This window comes from Drosophila takahashii, chromosome 2R (assembly GCF_030179915.1).
Source record: "Drosophila takahashii strain IR98-3 E-12201 chromosome 2R, DtakHiC1v2, whole genome shotgun sequence".
In the NCBI taxonomy this organism is placed as follows: domain Eukaryota; kingdom Metazoa; phylum Arthropoda; class Insecta; order Diptera; family Drosophilidae; genus Drosophila; species Drosophila takahashii.
Window position 1 is genome coordinate 20,295,904 of NC_091679.1, and position 20,232 is coordinate 20,316,135.

Here is a 20,232-nt window from a genome sequence, read left to right on the forward strand (position 1 = left end):
ATCGGACGACTATGGGCCGCTTTCTCGAGTCCCTGTCAAAGTCCCTGATAGCTATCTGTTCGAAAAACTTAAAGACCAGATAAACTGTTCGTAAAAGCAAATCCGCTTTCTCGACTGCTTTAATTTATCTGAACGAGAAACAATTACAGAGTGCTGTTAACGCACTGTAAAGTGAAAAAAATGGCATGCTTCGATTATTTCATCAGCTGTTTGGGTATAATTCAAAGGAAAAGTCAACTGTGATTTCGTTTCTTCTTCATAGTTGGCTTTGGGAAATCAGCTGTCATTCTATCGAGCCGAAAACGCTTAACAGGGACTCCGAGTCCCTGTCAAAGTTAGCTCTCACATTTATGCTCGAGAAAGCCAAAATGCCTTAGCAGGGACTTTATCTGTTCGAGAAATGTTAGCCGGCACTCGAGAAACCGGCCCTATATCATATAGCTGCCATAGGAACGATCGGAAAATTAATGAGATTAATGAAATTAATTGAACATTTTTGCGATTTGTTAATTAATAGGAATGATCTGCAAGGGTATATAAGCTTCGGCTGGCCGAAGCTAGCTTCCTTTCTTGTTTTGTTTTCTTTTCTCTTTTTTCTTTAGGAAATATTTATTATCTTATTTTTATCTTTTTTGTTTTGTTTTTCTCTTTTGTTTAGGAAATATTAATAATTTTCTTTTCATCTTTTTTATTTTCTTTTCTCTTTCTTGTTTAGGAAATAAAATAGTAAAATAAATATGTATACATTTTATTAAAATAAAGAAAATTTTCTGAAAATAAAAAAAGTCCTTTCTTATTTTAAGAAAAAAATTCTATTTTCAAGAAAAGTACTTTCTGGATTTAAGGAAATTTTCGCATATATAGTATTTCTGCTTTTCAGAAATTTTTTTCTAAATTTTAGAAAATTCCTTTCTAAAAAATACGGTAAATCGCCATCGACTGAAATTCATGGCGAATTTCTTGATTTAATGGCGATTTCGGGCTGTTTTTTTTTTGAGTGTAGATCACGAAAATAGCACTAATTTTTTGTTTCGATGGCACAGTTTTTTTTTTAAGATTTTTTAAAGTTTGAAATGTTAAATTTCGAACTTTTTTCGAATTTCTTCTTATATCTGGGCTGATATCCACCCGATTGGGCCAGTTTTAGTTTTATTTTAAAGTCAATAGATCAGATCTTAACTTTGCCATACAGATCAATATGATTGGATAAGTAACGGCAGCGCAGAAGCTCGACAAAGATGAAAAATGTGTTTTTTGGTCGACTGTCGGCTGTATATATCGTAAAAACTCGAAATAAATCCGTTGAAAAATCATAATGGGTACAAACTTAAAGTTTATATCCTACCGAATAAAACAAGCCGGATATGGCCCAAATCCATGGAAAACTGGATTTATGGTGGATTTTTAAAGTTCTGATTTTTCCACTTTTTTCGGTTGACAGAGTCCAAATTTAAGATTTATCATAGGCGGCGACATGTAAACAAAAATGAGTGGTGACGGCAGCCGGGTCAAAAAACATACTTGGGGCTTTTTTATGCTAGACCGAATGGCGAACTTGTAATCCTCATATGAAATTTCGAGGTAGCTAAGGAAATATTTAAAATTAATAAACACAGCCGATTCTTCTTCGGAAACAGACTTTAAAAGCTCTTTAACTTTTTTAAATGTTTCTTTATGTTCTTTAACGTTGTTTTCGTTTTCTTCAAATGGATACAAAACAAGAGTTTCATATGGCATATTAAAACGGCAGAATTGTTGGCCTCGTAGTTCCCTTAAACATGAAGCGCTGTGCTTATGGCGCTGATAACACTGTGCAGCATTTTTAGTGCTTTTTAAATTTACCTCGATGGATGCTATATTTTTGGATTCGTTACGAATTCCCAAGTTAAACTGCGTTTTCCAAAAAGTTCCCCGACGCAAGGATTCTTAGCAAAAGGACCTCAAAGTTCGAAAAATGCTGAAATTGGCCAACTTTGCGGAGCTCTCAGAGGCAAATGGATGCATGGTTTGATTCGATGTTAAAGTTTTTTAAAAGATACACCCTTTATCTTTTAAGTCCCATACTTAAAAAATGCTTAAGATTTTTTTAAGGCAGAAAAAAATTCTAGAAAACATAGTCAAAAAACATAAAAGTATACAGCTGCGGTCAAAATGGTAGTAGTGTTGCCGCCCTGTGTATTTAAAAGTTTGTTGTTGTAATTGATCTTTTCCTGGTAATATTGTATTGATTATAATTTTACTATTAGACTAATTGGATAAGAAAAAATTACAACATAAAACTTTTAAAAACACAAGGCGGCAACACTGCTACTATTTTGACCGCAGCTGTATGTTTTTCAGTTTTTTGACTATGTTTTTTGGAATTTATTTCTGCCTTAAAAAAATCCTAAAATTATTTTATGTATGGGGTTTGAAAGATAAAGGGTGTATCTTTTAAAAAACTTTAACTTCGAACCAAGCCATGCATCCATTTGCCTCTGAGAGCTCCGCAAAGTTGGTCAATTTCAGCATTTTTCGAACTTTGAGGTCCTTTTGCTAAGAATCCTTGCGTCGGGGAACTCTTTGGAAAACGCAGTTTAACTTGGGAATTCGTAACGAATCCAAAAATATAGCATTCATCGAGGTTAATTTTTGATGCTGCATAGTGTAATGAATTACTTCTTGCTATTCAGGATCGTCCCCGCTGACAGTAATAAAACGATCAATAAAGCGGGCGACCTCTTCGGCGTTATCGGGTCCTTCTAGCTTTGGGGCACCAGAAAACCAGTACATGCCATGAGAGTGCGGCGCTCCTCTGTGCTGGAAATCGATCCTCCAATAATAATGGACCAGTCTTAACTCACCAAATATCTCTGAGCTTTTGAACAATTTCATTAATTGTCTGAACCTGTAGTCAAAGTACCGGGAACAAGTTACTGGGTCTGATCGGATTAATCTAGCTTTTTCGGCGCTACACTCAAAAAATTATTTTTTCTTAAATATAGAAAAAAAAATTTTTTCTGTGCTTTAAAAAAATATTCTATAAAGAGGAAAAAGTTTCTAATCTTCAGAAAAATTTTCCAATCTTCAAACAAATTTTCTATTGAACGATTTTTTTAAAAAAAAATTTTTCTCAAATACAGAAAAGTCAATTTTTTTTAAATTATAAGGTTTATTTTTCTAATCTTCCTTCTTTATTTGAGGGCTAAAATCGCCATTGATTTTAGAAAAAAAAAGGCTGAACTTTTCTAAAAATAAAAAAAAATTTCCATTAAAATTATAAATATTTCTACATAATAGAAATATTGTTTTTCTGAAAACAGAAAAAATGTTTGAAGATTTTTAACCGTATTTGATCAATTTTTCTTCTTATACACTTTTTAGAACAAATTTTTTTAGCTCAAGAAAAAATCGCTATTAATCGAAGAAAATTTTCGGGATTGGTAGCCTAGGGGTCTAACGCGTGCGTGCATGCATACGTTATTCAAGCTTGCGGCTGCAAGTGTGAGTTCAATCCCACGTCGAGACGAAAAACTCATGGTGCCTTTTTTTTTTTTTTAACACTAATATTTACCTATTAATAAAAAAAAATGTATTGCATTTTTTGTTTAGCTCATGAATAATTATATTTTGATAAAAATGATGTTTAAGTTTTTCAAATTTAAAAAATTCAATTACTGTTACTATTGAACCATAATAAATATATAAATATTAATATTAATCAATAAATATTTAAAAGCAAAATTAAATGAACAACTAAAAGGAATAACCAGAAGAGAGCCAGATCAATTTGAGTAAAAATAGGAGAACAAAATGTGAATAGACTTTGTACAGCGCCTCACGTGATTCTTCCGTGGCGCAGCTAGTAGAGTGCTTGACTGCAAAATGTGGTGCGAGCGGATAGCGGTTCGATTCCCGCGTGCGGCGACCAAGATGTTTTTCTCAAAATAGTTAGTTATTGGGTTTTTATATTTATAATTTGTAATTTGTACACTCATTTCAGTTATTATAACAGTTCCAATTTGAAACCACCCATGTGCTCAATTAAAGGAAATTCAAATAAGGTGACAAACAAGAACGAAAAAAAAAAAACAAAACAAAGGCCGTGGCGGCACAGAAACAACCGGGTATAATTCCGAAGCCCGAAAATAGATTTTTGTATTTTCTAAATTTGAGAAATTTTTTTTTGGTATTTAAAAAACATTTGTCTATATTTAAAAAAAAACCGTATTTCTATTTTTTAGAAAACCTTTATTTCTAAATTCTAAGAAATAATTTTTTACTTATAAGCAAAATATTTCTAAATTGCAGTCTTTTTATACCCTTGTAGAGGGTATTATAATTTCACTCAGATGTTTGCAACGCAGTGAAGGAGACGTTTCCGACCACATAAAGTATATATATTCTTGATCAGCACCAATAGCCGAGTCTATCTAGCCATGTCCGTCTGTCCGTCTGTCCGTTTCTATGCGAACTAGTCTCTCAGTTTTAAAGCTATCGCGATGAAACTTTTCCGAAAGTCTTCTTTCTATTGCTGGTAGTACATATGCCGGAGCGAGCCGGATCGGACCACTATATCTTAAGACTCCCATAGGAATATTCAAACAAACATAAGAAAATTCATTGTAACTTTGTAGGAAGTAGGCGTTTTGATTCTTGACTACTTAAAAACAAAATTTAAATAAAAAGAAACGCTGAATCTGGAATCCCTGGAATCACTGCACCGAGTGAGCATTCTTTTATCTGCAAGGGTATATAAGCTTCGGCTGGCCGAAGGTAGCTTCCTTTCTTGTTTCTTTTGCAAATGCGGAGGGTCAAACGTGGTTTTCAAGATATAGTTTCATAAAGATCGGTCAACAAATTATTAAATGGCTGTTGACGATGTGCACGATAACAAAACTGCTATATCGTTAAAAACGAATTTCATACAAACTTGTATGGACGGGCAATTTGTAATTATGTATAGATATCTAGCGTTGTGCGATTCATGTAGTAAGGTTTAAGTTGTTTACCGATCTTAATGAAACATATCTCATTTTTTTAGTCATTTTATCTACTATCAAAATAAAAATATAAAAATTAAGAATTTAAAATTTAACTATTTTTTTTTAAATTAAAACCGCATGTAACTTTGGTTTTTTCTTATTTATTTCCCCTTTTTCCTTAATTTTTACGGTGTAAGTACTCATTTTTTTCCAAATCGATTTTATTTATTCAGAGTAGTATTTTTAAGGAAATTTTAGGGAATCACAAGCCATACTTAAGTGTTAAGTGTTCCTTTAAAGCTGCAAATCAGATTTTAGCATGGATGATGACTTTGAAATAACCAAATCCAGGCTTGGAAACTTTTTGGATCGTCCAATTGGCCCAGACTTCTTATAAACATGATCCTAACTTAAGATAAAATACTAACCGTAGCCCCATTCTAGGTTTAATATTTTAAAATTTATAAGTAACACAAGTGTACTTATTATTTTGACCACACCAAAACCGACCTATCGCACAAATGTAGGGCTAACATGGATTAGACAGGTTTAACTGTATCCATTGTTTATTTAAATACTAGCAATACCCGAAGCGACGTTGTCCGCTACTATTAGCAAAGCATTTATTGCTGATTTTTTTGTATATTCAAATTCAAATTAATATCAGAGTAAAATCCCGCGTAACCTTAGCTAAACAGTAAACCCACCTACAACGCACTAATATTCGAATCCTTCTAACCATAACATACCTTACCTTAACACCGCATTAACCCTAATATTACCTCACCTTAACCCCACCTATTTTATTCTAACTCTTGGCACACTTTTTTAGCACCTTAATGCTGTTTTCACTATTTCATAGTCTTAACCCACCTTAGCACCAGTTTTTCCTTACTATACTTACTTACTTTAACTTCACTTTTTCTTAGTAAAACTTGTTTGTCACCTTGACCTTATCCTCACTAAAGTCCAAACGAACTATATCTTTCTCACCTTTACCCTTCCCTTACAGTTCTTTTACCCTAATCTATCTAATTTGGTTAGCTAAGCGAATGCAGAGAAAAACTTTTACTCTTTTTTACCGTTTATTTTGAACAGATCTAACCCCCAAAAACCTTAAAAACATAAAAAAGAATATATCACTATGGACGGCAGTCCATGTAGTGACGAAGCCCACCAGGAGAGTGTGCGAAGGCGACTACTATATATACACGAAGAAATGAAAATTTGCTGTGATAGTCCGATCGTAATGAGTAATACACCAATCGAAAGGTATTGCAAAAACTTAAAGGATTGCATACCAAGACTTTAAGACAATCAATTGGCTTGGGAGAGAGAGCAGTGGAAATGAAAAAATGAAAATTTTGAAATTTGGAGCTGTTGGGGCCGGTGGGGATAAATGCCCCCTCGCAATGTTTTAGTTGTGTTCTTATTGAAAATACCCGTCGAATGAGGGGTCATACGATAGAATCCGACGCTCCGTTCAAAAGTTATATAAATATAAAAGTTAAATAAGATTTTCTTCTTCTTCCCAAAATGAAAATTTAATTCTGTTTGTCAGTTTGTCCACTTGTCCAAAATATGTTTTTTAAGTTCTGAAAATTTGATATGACGTTCATCACATCGATATAAAAAACTTTTGTTCTACCACGTTTGGAAAAACTAGCTAGTTTAGCGGGAAAACAGCTATAAATACCTAAAATTCGGAAAGCCGTAACTTCTATACTACTAAAGCTACAGACTTGTGTCATCCATACGCTGCAATAGAAAATGCCTGTGAAGGGAAAAAGGCTGGAATAGCTTGCTAGGGCGGGCCGAATGAGAAAATATTAGAAATTGTATTTAATGACGAGTGTAATAATTTTTCGTCACAAATGTTGATATCAGAACTTTTGTATGTTGAAGGTGCGATCGTCACTAGTTTTTTACCTCGTTAAGAGGTGTTTTTATTTGATAAGAAATAACACACAAATACCTATGAAAGGCTACGGCCAAAATGCTTTAAGCAAAAAACGGATCCGCTCGCAGGATCGGTAGGTAAACAAAAAAAGAAGTGCCCCAATGTCGGCTGGGGATCAACAGCTGGAGGTCAATATTTCGGGAAATGAGGAAAATTAAAAAAAGCACCTAAAGCTCCAACTCTTTTGGGTGAAAACAGTAGGTGTAATTTTGGAGACAAAATTTGCCAACAATCTTCTTCGTGCGCCCCTCGTCTTTAACATAATTTAAATTTTTGCAAAATATTTGATTTAGAATGGCTGCATTGGGTGATCCGTTATTTTATCCTAGTTTAATCATTACATACTTATGTATGTACATACATGTTAATTTATCGATGTGTGTGTGTGTCATTGCGTTTCTCACATGCAAATGTGACGACTGAAAGTTTTTCCCTGCTCTCCCCTTGAAAGCCAATCCAAAATGTTTTTAAAATCAAAACAAAAATTCCTTATGAATTTAATGGGTTGGCTACACACTTTGACTTAGAATTGCATCCATTAGATAATCCGTTCTGGTATCCAAATAGTAAAAATTTTATCAGGTGTTTCTAAGCCAGAAAAAAAACATTGGCGGCGTCTCTTTCGCTTCAAATGACTCTCTCTCTGCTCACTACTCTTTCGCTCTACTTTTGCTGACGTTCGTGAGTGCTGCGAAAAACAAAAACAACGTGCTGCCAAAGAGGCCCCCCGCAACCCCCGCAAACAAAAAGGATCATATAAAATCAACCGTGGGTCCAAAAAACAAAAAAAAAAATACCTTACTAATTGTATGGCATAGCTCCGCACTTTAAAACAAAAACGGATGCGATCGCATAGTCGGTGCGGAAAAATTAATTTATTGCCCCAACCGGAAGTCGGTGGGGGCTCATCTTCTGGGCTTTCAAAGATTTCCACAAACATAGCTTTACAAAAAAATATCAACTTGTTTGGTTAAAAACTGCGGGTTGATGTTTTAATCAACCAACTTTGCATTTTTCGAGAGTCCTGGGAGTCCTTAGGAGCCGCATTTTAAAAAATTTTTTCTTAGTGCACACCTCCTCACACACGATTCAGACCCAATTTTTTCCAGAATTATAGGTCTTATGGTTTGGACTGGGGGAACATGACGCAAATCGACATCTACTCTTTTATAGTAATACTCGATTGCAGAACAGAATAACTTTTCCAAATAAAAAGGTTTGGGAGGTCTGGCCTCAATAACTATAGAGATATCTCTTAGCAAGTGAGGGTGTAACGTGTGTACTTATTCTTTTGACCACACCCAGAAAAATGATGGACAACATTTTAGGTCATGCATAGCCTAAAACATTTTAAATGGACTAAAAGTTCCTTTTTAGGTCATGTACTGCCTAAAAATTTAAATTTTTGGTATATTTGCCCTACTATTTAGGTCGCGTATAGCCTAATATTTTAGGCCATCGTGGGCCCTAAAATTAATGCATTTTACCTAAATAAATTTGCACGGAACTCTGATACCGTTCTAGCGACGCTATAATTCCCAACCAGTTATAGCGCGGCTTGCATAGTAACCCACTTCGATCGTTGAATAAAACAGCGATTTCACTGCTGAACAGTGAAGCCTCTTCGCTCGTTTTTGTGTGTTGGCATAATGACGACTTTTTGAAGACTAAGCCGACATTGACCTCGAGTTAGCTATAAATTTCTCTGTATTTACTTTATAATATGAAACATTTTTCAGTACAAATTTTTAGGCCAAAGAAAGCCTAAAATTTTGGATAGGGGTTTTCTCATATTTTAAGGCAGCCAATTACCTAATATCTAGGCCAAAAATTACCCCATTTTAGGCCATTAATGGCCTAAAATTTTAGGTCATACAATCCTAAATTTTAGGCCATTCAAGGACTTAGCTCCAGTTTTAGGCCACTTTAACCTAAATTCTAGGCCATTTTTTGACATTTTAGGTCATTTTTTTTCTGGGTGTATATTTTCAATTAGATTTCAGGCGTTAGAGATGCTTACGTTTCGGCTGAGTGTCAAAGCTGCCGAAAAAAATATAGAGGGCAAGAAAAGGTGGATTAAGACAATCGGACTTCGACGAAAAAGTTTTAAAATTTGTTGTCGACACATTCTCGTCTCCATTGTTGATAATCCATCTTTTCGTGCCCTTTTTGAAAGCAATGTATTAGTTGTTCCGGGGCGAAAAACATTGACCAAGCTTTTAGATAAAAAGTTTGAGTTTTATAAGATGCACCTTATTGAAACATTACGATCTGTGACATACGTTTGCATCCTTTTTTGGATACACGTGCCATTGCATTGGCTTGATGCTAGTTTTCAACTCCACTCTGTTGCATTGGCGTGTACGCGTATGCCTGGAAGCCATACTTTTAATAGAGTCGCTGAATACATGCAACGGATCAACGATGTGTTACTTTTAAATAATGACAAAATGTACCATAGTGTATACCATAACAGACAATGGAAGAAACTTTGTCAAGGCTTTTAAGGAGTTTGGAGTATTATGTAAGTTTAAATTGAGAAAAACGTAACTTAAACTGTTTTAAAATATATTTCAATTTTGTAGCTCATTATGATGGCAGTTGTGAGGATAATAGCCAATCAGATGACGCGGATACTTCTGATGATGACGGTCCTCAGTCACAGGAGATCCCAGCATTCCGTCTTCCGAAACATTATATGTGCAGTGTTGGGACATACCTAGATACTTTTACCTAGGTACGTACCTAGGTACAATTTAGTGGTACCTTTTACCTTACCTAGGTATAAAAATAATTGAGTACCTTTTACCTTACCTAGCTACATATTTTTATATACCTTTGGAATTATTAAGGTACTTACATAGGTATTAAACATTGCTCTGATTTAAAATGGCCAAATCTGAATGCGACACTGAAATAAGCTAAATCCACCACATCTACACGTCATTGTATCGTTTCGTTTCGAAACTGTAATAGTCGGAACATATTTGAGAATGAAAACTAATCGCAGTTTTATTTTATATAATTTTGTGCACGTATGTATGTTCCCATCACTACATCAATTTATTTATGAAACCAATGTGTATTTGGCGCGCAAAAATGCCGTATGTACGTAAACAAACGGCATATACATATGCACAATATATAGTCAATGTTTGTACATGCGCAATTTTTGCGCGCCAAATATGTACATGAGGGTTTCATAAATACATTAATGAAGTGATACGTGCATACAATTATTCATGCCGCGTGTTTTCAAAATATATACACAAAATTATAACATTTAAATTTAAATGAAATGAAAAGATATTGTTTGATTAAGACGACTAAAAACGGAAAACTAGTCTTATTTTTAGTTTAAATGATTACATTGAATAAAACAAAAAAATTATAAAAAATAAAAAAACAATATATTTACCTTTTACCTTTACCTAGGTACTGGGAAATTGAAGAACCTTTACCTTACCTAGGTATTTATTTTTGCCCAATACCTTTTACCTTACCTAGGTAAAAAAACACAGTACCTTTCCCAACACTGTATAGGTGTGGGTGCCACACTTTGAATCTGTTGGCTACAACGGACTATATGAATATAATTAGGTCTGACAGCAGAGTGTTCGATGAGCATGCATCTCTGCTAAAAAGGTTTTAGATCATGTAGTTTTCTAATTCTTGTAAAAAACTAATTTTCATTACTTTTTTTAGGTGTTCTACAATTTGGAACAAATGCAATCGCCCTAAAACTGCAGAGAGCATTAAAAGCCTGCTGGGATGCTCTCTAAAGACGCCAGTTGCAACAAGGTGGAATTCCCTGTACGACGCCCTAAAGGATCTATTGCTATTTAAAGATCATTTGGACGAACTTTTTACTATCGTAAATGGTATCAAGATTACACTGAGAAAACTTGAGAACGAAAAAACCAAGAACGAATCTTCTTGATTTCAGTATTTTGTCTTCTCACTTTTTTTAGCATAAACGTTCTTGAAATCAAGAATAAAAGCATTCTTGATCTGGCTTTTTGAGAATACATCATTCTCGATTTCGTTTATCAAGCATGAACACTATTGAAATCGTCCCCAAGCATTCTTGAAATCGTTCTCAACTTCGTCTCAGAGATGAAAAAAAATTAGAGAGATTAAAAATGAGAGAGACATTCTCTCTGGAATTTTTCGGCAAGCTACCGAAGTTCACTTCGGCTCTCGTCAAATGCTCGTTTTTTTCGGCCAGTGAAGCGGAGTAAGTGAAGAAGTGAAGCCAGTATGATAGACGCTGACGACACAAGTTTAAAAAACCTTCTAGAAGAACTATATCTTTTGAATGCGCTGCCATTCCTCGAACGTAAGTATTAAATAATAACATTAGTGGTAAAATAATAACAATAATAGTGATAATAAACTATATACATACACGTTTGTGAAAAAAAAGTGACGCCACGATAAATTCATCTATGTATATATACATATGTATGTGTGCAGATGTGCACGTGCTAAGTTTTTATGTACATGTGTGTGTGCATTTTCTTTTATTAAATTTTAAAAGGTTTTGTTTTAAAAAATAATATAAAAAAACAAGACAGAACGCTATAGTCGGGTTGGTGTCCCGACTAATAATCGTAACTCAGCTAAAGGGAGTGCGAGGGAGATAGATATATAATTTTTGATTGCGTATAACTTTTTAATGAATGGTCCGATTTGAAAAATGTCTTCTACATTTCGATAGGTATAAATATACACAACAAAATTGCATTTATACTTCTCGGAAATCTGTAAAGATGTGGGATCGGACCACTATATCTTAAGACTCCCATAGGAATATTCAAACAAACATAAGAAAATTCATTGTAACTTTGTAGGAAGTAGGCGTTTTGATTCTTGACTACTTAAAAACAAAATTTAAATAAAAAGAAACGCTGAATCTGGAATCCCTGGAATCACTGCACCGAGTGAGCATTCTTTTATCTGCAAGGGTATATAAGCTTCGGCTGGCCGAAGGTAGCTTCCTTTCTTGTTTCTTTTGCAAATGCGGAGGGTCAAACGTGGTTTTCAAGATATAGTTTCATAAAGATCGGTCAACAAATTATTAAATGGCTGTTGACGATGTGCACGATAACAAAACTGCTATATCGTTAAAAACGAATTTCATACAAACTTGTATGGACGGGCAATTTGTATTTATGTATAGATATCTAGCGTTGTGCGATTCATGTAGTAAGGTTTAAGTTGTTTACCGATCTTAATGAAACATATCTCATTTTTTTAGTCATTTTATCTACTATCAAAATAAAAATATAAAAATTAAGAATTTAAAATTTAACTATTTTTTTTAAAATTAAAACCGCATGTAACTTTGGTTTTTTCTTATTTATTTCCCCTTTTTCCTTATTTTTTACGGTGTAAGTACTCATTTTTTTCCAAATCGATTTTATTTATTCAGAGTAGTATTTTTAAGGAAATTTTAGGGAATCACAAGCCATACTTAAGTGTTAAGTGTTCCTTTAAAGCTGCAAATCAGATTTTAGCATGGATGATGACTTTGAAATAACCAAATCCAGGCTTGGAAACTTTTTGGATCGTCCAATTGGCCCAGACTTCTTATAAACATGATCCTAACTTAAGATAAAATACTAACCGTAGCCCCATTCTAGGTTTAATATTTTAAAATTTATAAGTAACACAAGTGTACTTATTATTTTGACCACACCAAAACCGACCTATCGCACAAATGTAGGGCTAACATGGATTAGACAGGTTTAACTGTATCCATTGTTTATTTAAATACTAGCAATACCCGAAGCGACGTTGTCCGCTACTATTAGCAAAGCATTTATTGCTGATTTTTTTGTATATTCAAATTCAAATTAATATCAGAGTAAAATCCCGCGTAACCTTAGCTAAACAGTAAACCCACCTACAACGCACTAATATTCGAATCCTTCTAACCATAACATACCTTACCTTAACACCGCATTAACCCTAATATTACCTCACCTTAACCCCACCTATTTTATTCTAACTCTTGGCACACTTTTTTAGCACCTTAATGCTGTTTTCACTATTTCATAGTCTTAACCCACCTTAGCACCAGTTTTTCCTTACTATACTTACTTACTTTAACTTCACTTTTTCTTAGTAAAACTTGTTTGTCACCTTGACCTTATCCTCACTAAAGTCCAAACGAACTATATCTTTCTCACCTTTACCCTTCCCTTACAGTTCTTTTACCCTAATCTATCTAATTTGGTTAGCTAAGCGAATGCAGAGAAAAACTTTTACTCTTTTTTACCGTTTATTTTGAACAGATCTAACCCCCAAAAACCTTAAAAACATAAAAAAGAATATATCACTATGGACGGCAGTCCATGTAGTGACGAAGCCCACCAGGAGAGTGTGCGAAGGCGACTACTATATATACACGAAGAAATGAAAATTTGCTGTGATAGTCCGATCGTAATGAGTAATACACCAATCGAAAGGTATTGCAAAATCTTAAAGGATTGCATACCAAGACTTTAAGACAATCAATTGGCTTGGGAGAGAGAGCAGTGAAAATGAAAAAATGAAAATTTTGAAATTTGGAGCTGTTGGGGCCGGTGGGGATAAATGCCCCCTCGCAATGTTTTAGTTGTGTTCTTATTGAAAATACCCGTCGAATGAGGGGTCATACGATAGAATCCGACGCTCCGTTCAAAAGTTATATAAATATAAAAGTTAAATAAGATTTTCTTCTTCTTCCCAAAATGAAAATTTAATTCTGTTTGTCAGTTTGTCCACTTGTCCAAAATATGTTTTTTAAGTTCTGAAAATTTGATATGACGTTCATCACATCGATATAAAAAACTTTTGTTCTACCACGTTTGGAAAAACTAGCTAGTTTAGCGGGAAAACAGCTATAAATACCTAAAATTCGGAAAGCCGTAACTTCTATACTACTAAAGCTACAGACTTGTGTCATCCATACGCTGCAATAGAAAATGCCTGTGAAGGGAAAAAGGCTGGAATAGCTTGCTAGGGCGGGCCGAATGAGAAAATATTAGAAATTGTATTTAATGACGAGTGTAATAATTTTTCGTCACAAATGTTGATATCAGAACTTTTGTATGTTGAAGGTGCGATCGTCACTAGTTTTTTACCTCGTTAAGAGGTGTTTTTATTTGATAAGAAATAACACACAAATACCTATGAAAGGCTACGGCCAAAATGCTTTAAGCAAAAAACGGATCCGCTCGCAGGATCGGTAGGTAAACAAAAAAAGAAGTGCCCCAATGTCGGCTGGGGATCAACAGCTGGAGGTCAATATTTCGGGAAATGAGGAAAATTAAAAAAAGCACCTAAAGCTCCAACTCTTTTGGGTGAAAACAGTAGGTGTAATTTTGGAGACAAAATTTGCCAACAATCTTCTTCGTGCGCCCCTCGTCTTTAACATAATTTAAATTTTTGCAAAATATTTGATTTAGAATGGCTGCATTGGGTGATCCGTTATTTTATCCTAGTTTAATCATTACATACTTATGTATGTACATACATGTTAATTTATCGATGTGTGTGTGTGTCATTGCGTTTCTCACATGCAAATGTGACGACTGAAAGGTTTTCCCTGCTCTCCCCTTGAAAGCCAATCCAAAATGTTTTTAAAATCAAAACAAAAATTCCTTATGAATTGAATGGGTTGGCTACACACTTTGACTTAGAATTGCATCCATTAGATAATCCGTTCTGGTATCCAAATAGTAAAAATTTTATCAGGTGTTTCTAAGCCAGAAAAAAAACATTGGCGGCGTCTCTTTCGCTTCAAATGACTCTCTCTCTGCTCACTACTCTTTCGCTCTACTTTTGCTGACGTTCGTGAGTGCTGCGAAAAACAAAAACAACGTGCTGCCAAAGAGGCCCCCCGCAACCCCCGCAAACAAAAAGGATCATATAAAATCAACCGTGGGTCCAAAAAACAAAAAAAAAAATACCTTACTAATTGTATGGCATAGCTCCGCACTTTAAAACAAAAACGGATGCGATCGCATAGTCGGTGCGGAAAAATTAATTTATTGCCCCAACCGGAAGTCGGTGGGGGCTCATCTTCTGGGCTTTCAAAGATTTCCACAAACATAGCTTTACAAAAAAATATCAACTTGTTTGGTTAAAAACTGCGGGTTGATGTTTTAATCAACCAACTTTGCATTTTTCGAGAGTCCTGGGAGTCCTTAGGAGCCGCATTTTAAAAAATTTTTTCTTAGTGCACACCTCCTCACACACGATTCAGACCCAATTTTTTCCAGAATTATAGGTCTTATGGTTTGGACTGGGGGAACATGACGCAAATCGACATCTACTCTTTTATAGTAATACTCGATTGCAGAACAGAATAACTTTTCCAAATAAAAAGGTTTGGGAGGTCTGGCCTCAATAACTATAGAGATATCTCTTAGCAAGTGAGGGTGTAACTTGTGTACTTATTCTTTTGACCACACCCAGAAAAATGATGGACAACATTTTAGGTCATGCATAGCCTAAAACATTTTAAATGGACTAAAAGTTCCTTTTTAGGTCATGTACTGCCTAAAAATTTAAATTTTTGGTATATTTGCCCTACTATTTAGGTCGCGTATAGCCTAATATTTTAGGCCATCGTGGGCCCTAAAACTAATGCATTTTACCTAAATAAATTTGCACGGAACTCTGATACCGTTCTAGCGACGCTATAATTCCCAACCAGTTATAGCGCGGCTTGCATAGTAACCCACTTCGATCGTTGAATAAAACAGCGATTTCACTGCTGAACAGTGAAGCCTCTTCGCTCGTTTTTGTGTGTTGGCATAATGACGACTTTTTGAAGACTAAGCCGACATTGACCTCGAGTTAGCTATAAATTTCTCTGTATTTACTTTATAATATGAAACATTTTTCAGTACAAATTTTTAGGCCAAAGAAAGCCTAAAATTTTGGATAGGGGTTTTCTCATATTTTAAGGCAGCCAATTACCTAATATCTAGGCCAAAAATTACCCCATTTTAGGCCATTAATGGCCTAAAATTTTAGGTCATACAATCCTAAATTTTAGGCCATTCAAGGACTTAGCTCCAGTTTTAGGCCACTTTAACCTAAATTCTAGGCCATTTTTTGACATTTTAGGTCATTTTTTTTCTGGGTGTATATTTTCAATTAGATTTCAGGCGTTAGAGATGCTTACGTTTCGGCTGAGTGTCAAAGCTGCCGAAAAAAATATAGAGGGCAAGAAAAGGTGGATTAAGACAATCGGACTTCGACGAAAAAGTTTTAAAATTTGTTGTCGACACATTCTCGTCTCCATTGTTGATAATCCATCTTTTCGTGCCCTTTTTGAAAGCAATGTATTAGTTGTTCCGGGGCGAAAAACATTGACCAAGCTTTTAGATAAAAAGTTTGAGTTTTATAAGATGCACCTTATTGAAACATTACGATCTGTGACATACGTTTGCATCCTTTTTTGGATACACGTGCCATTGCATTGGCTTGATGCTAGTTTTCAACTCCACTCTGTTGCATTGGCGTGTACGCGTATGCCTGGAAGCCATACTTTTAATAGAGTCGCTGAATACATGCAACGGATCAACGATGTGTTACTTTTAAATAATGACAAAATGTACCATAGTGTATACCATAACAGACAATGGAAGAAACTTTGTCAAGGCTTTTAAGGAGTTTGGAGTATTATGTAAGTTTAAATTGAGAAAAACGTAACTTAAACTGTTTTAAAATATATTTCAATTTTGTAGCTCATTATGATGGCAGTTGTGAGGATAATAGCCAATCAGATGACGCGGATACTTCTGATGATGACGGTCCTCAGTCACAGGAGATCCCAGCATTCCGTCTTCCGAAACATTATATGTGCAGTGTTGGGACATACCTAGATACTTTTACCTAGGTACGTACCTAGGTACAATTTAGTGGTACCTTTTACCTTACCTAGGTATAAAAATAATTGAGTACCTTTTACCTTACCTAGCTACATATTTTTATATACCTTTGGAATTATTAAGGTACTTACATAGGTATTAAACATTGCTCTGATTTAAAATGGCCAAATCTGAATGCGACACTGAAATAAGCTAAATCCACCACATCTACACGTCATTGTATCGTTTCGTTTCGAAACTGTAATAGTCGGAACATATTTGAGAATGAAAACTAATCGCAGTTTTATTTTATATAATTTTGTGCACGTATGTATGTTCCCATCACTACATCAATTTATTTATGAAACCAATGTGTATTTGGCGCGCAAAAATGCCGTATGTACGTAAACAAACGGCATATACATATGCACAATATATAGTCAATGTTTGTACATGCGCAATTTTTGCGCGCCAAATATGTACATGAGGGTTTCATAAATACATTAATGAAGTGATACGTGCATACAATTATTCATGCCGCGTGTTTTCAAAATATATACACAAAATTATAACATTTAAATTTAAATGAAATGAAAAGATATTGTTTGATTAAGACGACTAAAAACGGAAAACTAGTCTTATTTTTAGTTTAAATGATTACATTGAATAAAACAAAAAAATTATAAAAAATAAAAAAACAATATATTTACCTTTTACCTTTACCTAGGTACTGGGAAATTGAAGAACCTTTACCTTACCTAGGTATTTATTTTTGCCCAATACCTTTTACCTTACCTAGGTAAAAAAACACAGTACCTTTCCCAACACTGTATAGGTGTGGGTGCCACACTTTGAATCTGTTGGCTACAACGGACTATATGAATATAATTAGGTCTGACAGCAGAGTGTTCGATGAGCATGCATCTCTGCTAAAAAGGTTTTAGATCATGTAGTTTTCTAATTCTTGTAAAAAACTAATTTTCATTACTTTTTTTAGGTGTTCTACAATTTGGAACAAATGCAATCGCCCTAAAACTGCAGAGAGCATTAAAAGCCTGCTGGGATGCTCTCTAAAGACGCCAGTTGCAACAAGGTGGAATTCCCTGTACGACGCCCTAAAGGATCTATTGCTATTTAAAGATCATTTGGACGAACTTTTTACTATCGTAAATGGTATCAAGATTACACTGAGAAAACTTGAGAACGAAAAAACCAAGAACGAATCTTCTTGATTTCAGTATTTTGTCTTCTCACTTTTTTTAGCATAAACGTTCTTGAAATCAAGAATAAAAGCATTCTTGATCTGGCTTTTTGAGAATACATCATTCTCGATTTCGTTTATCAAGCATGAACACTATTGAAATCGTCCCCAAGCATTCTTGAAATCGTTCTCAACTTCGTCTCAGAGATGAAAAAAAATTAGAGAGATTAAAAATGAGAGAGACATTCTCTCTGGAATTTTTCGGCAAGCTACCGAAGTTCACTTCGGCTCTCGTCAAATGCTCGTTTTTTTTCGGCCAGTGAAGCGGAGTAAGTGAAGAAGTGAAGCCAGTATGATAGACGCTGACGACACAAGTTTAAAAAACCTTCTAGAAGAACTATATCTTTTGAATGCGCTGCCATTCCTCGAACGTAAGTATTAAATAATAACATTAGTGGTAAAATAATAACAATAATAGTGATAATAAACTATATACATACACGTTTGTGAAAAAAAAGTGACGCCACGATAAATTCATCTATGTATATATACATATGTATGTGTGCAGATGTGCACGTGCTAAGTTTTTATGTACATGTGTGTGTGCATTTTCTTTTATTAAATTTTAAAAGGTTTTGTTTTAAAAAATAATATAAAAAAACAAGACAGAACGCTATAGTCGGGTTGGTGTCCCGACTAATAATCGTAACTCAGCTAAAGGGAGTGCGAGGGAGATAGATATATAATTTTTGATTGCGTATAACTTTTTAATGAATGGTCCGATTTGAAAAATGTCTTCTACATTTCGATAGGTATAAATATACACAACAAAATTGCATTTATACTTCTCGGAAATCTGTAAAGATGTGGGCGCAGGACCATTTTAAAATCGTTAGTGGGCGATTGTGGGCGTTAGAGGGGGCGTGGCGCTCGGCTAAAATAAACTTGCGCTGCGTAGGAAGCCAAAGAATATGTGTGGGAAATCTCAACCTTCTAGCTTTTGTAGTTTCTGAGATCTCAGCGTTCATACAGACGGACAGACGGACAGACAGACAGACAGACGGACAGACGGACATGGCTAGATCGACTCGGCTAGTGACCCTGATCAAGAATATATATACTTTATGGGGTCGGAAACGCTTCCTTCTAGCTGTTACATACTTTTGCACGAATCTAGTATACCCTTTTACTCTACGAGTAACGGGTATAATTACTTTAACTATATTTTTAGGCGCTGGAGTGAATTATGAATGCCTGGAGTTCATTGACAAGGAGAGAAGCTGTTCGCTTGGTATGTATGTACATATATAATTAAACTTGTATTATTTATTGTTATTTAATTTATATATAAATCTTTGCAGTTTGGACGTACGCAGGAAGAGAAGCAACCATCCAAAAAGCAACCATCGTCGATAGGAATCTCATCTCCTAGAGGATTCCATCTTTTGTGTGAAAAATACCAATTTAGGAATATAATAACCATTTAAGATCGTACAAAATTAAAAATGTAAAAGGAAATTTTATTATAAATACGCTTTTAGAATTGTGTATCGCACCCATACATTCATAATTACTTAATAATGATAAGACTATAAGTAATTTGTAATTATGTAATATCTATAATAATAAATAAAAATGAATAAAATATAACTAAACTGAATATATGGGCACTTCCAAAATGTCGCTCGGGACATTTGCACACCTTTAAAGTTGAATAAAAATTGTAAAACAATGGATTTTAATTTTAATTATGGGCTTTTCTTTTCACTCTTCCCAAGCTCTATTTTTGGTAAAAATCTTGATTTTGTACCACTTTTAGTTTTTAAGATATCGGTAAAAAACTGCCGTATTCGCTCGGGACAAAAATAGAAGTGGATTTCGGGGAAGTTCATACAACACCAGAAATTAGCGAATTCTGATGGAATATTTGAATGCGATTTTTTTTAGAATGTTGTTCAAACATGTCGCTGTGAAATGCTTTTGGTTTCACTCAAAAATTCTTTGCCGTTTTTTTTTTTATGCAGTTTCAACCACATTCGCTCGGGACATGTCGCTCGGGACATTTTTTCCGACTGTTTTGTAAAGCGGATTTCTTTACCTCTATCTCTCAATTCCTGGATGTTTTGCTTTTAAATTAATAGTTTAGTATGTGAATGAAGCATTCAGTACAGAAAAATGTCACATATTAGCATTCCTATAGGATAAATTAACAATAGAAGACAGGTCCAAAAAATAACA

General features: G+C 34.6%; 1 long non-coding RNA gene across 1 annotated transcript; it reads left to right on the forward strand.

Moving 5' to 3' along the window:
* The first annotated feature begins 13,388 nt into the window (after positions 1–13,388).
* On the forward strand, positions 13,389–18,770 carry LOC138912350 (uncharacterized). Its single transcript, XR_011417882.1, has 3 exons — positions 13,389–16,609; positions 16,671–16,822; positions 17,791–18,770. It is a non-coding gene; the product is annotated as an uncharacterized lncRNA (long non-coding RNA).
* Positions 18,771–20,232: the final 1,462 nt, after the last annotated feature.